The 2,702-nt window shown below is 44.9% G+C and overlaps 1 non-coding gene across 1 annotated transcript; it reads left to right on the plus strand.

Moving 5' to 3' along the window:
- Window positions 1-312: 312 nt before the first annotated feature.
- Window positions 313-405, plus strand: TRNAI-GAU (transfer RNA isoleucine (anticodon GAU)). The gene is given in 2 exon segments: window positions 313-350; window positions 370-405. It is a non-coding gene; the product is annotated as a tRNA-Ile (tRNA).
- The last annotated feature ends 2,297 nt before the right edge of the window (window positions 406-2,702 follow it).

The raw sequence follows: 2,702 nt of genomic DNA on the forward strand, positions 1-2,702 counted from the left end.
GCTTTAGCAGCAATGAGAAGTGGATGTTGAGTGAGTAGTCTTCCTTTTTTTTTTTTTTGAGACAGAGTCTCACTATGTCGCCCTAGGTAGAGTGCTGTTGCGTCACAGCTCACAGCAACCTCCAACTGTTGGGCTTAAGTGATTCTCTTGTCTTCAGCCTCCTAAGTAGCTGGGACTACAGGCGCCCGCCACAACGCCCAGCTATTTATTTATTTATTTATATTTGCATATGGAACACAAGGCAGAACTGTCCAGTGAGGTCACGGGGCCATGAACAATGGAAGTATGCTGCGGAGTAACAGAGCGACCAGCGCTCCAGTGGCGCAATTGGTTAGCGCATGGTACTGATACCCTAATGGAAGTGTGGCAATACTGAGGTTGTGAGTTCGAGTCTCACCTGGAGCATGTTTTTTTTTTTTTTTTTTTTTGAGACAGAGTCTCACTATGTCACCTTGGGTACAGCGCCATGGCGTCACAACTCGCAGCAACCTCCAACTCTTGGGCTTGGGTGATTCTCTTGCCTCAGCCTCCTGAGTAGCTGGGACTACAGGCGCCCGCCACAACACCCTGCTATTTTTTGTTGCAGTTGTCATTGTTGTTTAGCTCGCGCAGGCTGGGTTCGCCCTTGGTGTATGTAGCTACGGGAGCCGAGCCACTCTTCTTCCCTTTAAGTAATGATGTGCTCAAAGGCAATGAACTGGAAAACAAAACAAAAGAAAACAAAACACACAACAAAGTTCCGTATCCATAAAGTAGTCCTGGACAGGGAGGAGTGGTAACACTGAATAAGGTACCGAAAGCAATGGTGGAAACTTCCTCAGACGCTTTCAAGCCCAGCAGGACGTGTGGTTCATGAACACGTGCACGCCATCATCTGGAGAGGCGCTCACTGGTCTCAGCATCTCTCCAAGAATTGGACCATCCGGGAAACATGTCTTTTGTCTCATTGGAATTTTACTTCTCGCCCCAATTCTGTGATTGTAGTAAAGGGGCTGAGAGATGGAGGTGTGCTGCTGCAGTTCCCGCCTCAATGTTAGAATCTGGGGTGACAGTGGGACATTGGGGCTGACGAGATGACCTTAGCAGAGGTAAAGAAGGACCACCAGGCAGGAGGGGAAAGCAGCTTGGATGTGCAGGCCTGGCACTTTTTTCCTGTTGTTGTTGTTGTTGTTTTTTGTCTACCTCCCCAGAGAGGAATGGCCTTCCAGTGAAAGGAAGCAGCTCACAGCCTGTGAAGTGCTCCTAGGACCAGGTGAAACATTCTTTCCTCTCGCCTCCTTATGTAAATCTTAATCTGCAAAGTGGCAGCATTCTTCTGCTAGCCACCTGCAGCTTCAATCAGTTTCTCAAAGGGGTCTGAGAGGTAAAAAAGTATGTTAAGGTTTATATAAATGATCATGGGGGGGAGGGGAAGTAGATAAGGAGTGAGAAAAATAGCAAGCAGGAAAACTACAAAACTCTGTCTCCATCCCCTTCTGTAGCTTCCCACACGTCTCCAGAAACTTTAGTCTCAGTCACTTTTCTTTTTTTTTTTTTTTTTTTTTTGTAGAGACAGAGTCTCACTTTATGGCCCTCTGTAGAGTGCCGTGGCCTCACACAGCTCACTGCAACCTCCAACTCCTGGGCTTAAGCGATTCTCTTGCCTCAGCCTCCCAAGTAGCTGGGACTACAGGCGCCCGCCACAACGCCCGGCTATTTTTTTGGTTGCAGTTTGGCCGGGGCCGGGTTTGAACCCGTCACCCTCGGTATATGGGGCCGGCGCCTTACCGATTGAGCCACAGGCGCCGCCCCTCAGTCACTTTTCAATGTCCTATGTTCTTATTTTCATTTTTGCTGAGTGCCTTTAATATTTTGGTGTGTTTATCTATTAGTTTCTCAAAGTGTTATTTTTATTTAGGAAATATTTTAAACATTCAAAGTAAATGTAATATATCAGACACTTATGTACTCCCAAGATAAAACAGATGTTAACATTTTGCCATATTTGCTTCCTATCTCTTTTTGTAAAGAAACAGAATGATACAGATATATTTCCCTTTCTTTCACTGTCCAGAAGTAACTGCCAATACAGAAATCAGTGAATATCATTTTAATATGTTTCCAATATATGCTCATGTCCCCATAAAACACAGACGTCTGCCAACTTTTTCTGTAAAGGGACAGATAATAAATACTTTAGGCTTTGTGGGTCTCTGTTGAATATTCTGCTTTTAAAATTTAAAAAAATATTATAACCCTTTAAAACTGTAAAAACCATTCTTGTCTCTGGAGCCATTCAAAGACAGGCTGGGGGCTAGGTTTGGCCATTGAGAGTAAGTATTCTTACCTTCGGATCTTTCTACCTCTGTGAATTTTGATAATTTGCACATGAATAGAATCCTGTCCTTATTTTTTCACGACTTTTTTATTCTGTTTATGAAATACGTAATTTTTTTTTTTTTTGTAATTTCACTTTCTTGCTCTCAGTAAAGTGCTGTGGCATCATAACTTACAGCAACCTCAAACTCTTGGGCTCAAGAGATGCTATTGCCTCAGCCTCCCAGAGTAGCTGGGACTACAGGCACCTGCCACAACACTCGGCCATGTTTTAGACCTGCGGGTCTCGCTCTTGCTCAGGCTGGTCTCAAACTCCTGAGCTTAAGTAATGCACCCGTCTCAGCCTCCCAGAGTGCCAGGATTACAGGCGTGAGCCACAGTGCCTT

This window comes from Nycticebus coucang, chromosome X (genome assembly GCF_027406575.1).
Source record: "Nycticebus coucang isolate mNycCou1 chromosome X, mNycCou1.pri, whole genome shotgun sequence".
Taxonomy (NCBI): domain Eukaryota; kingdom Metazoa; phylum Chordata; class Mammalia; order Primates; family Lorisidae; genus Nycticebus; species Nycticebus coucang.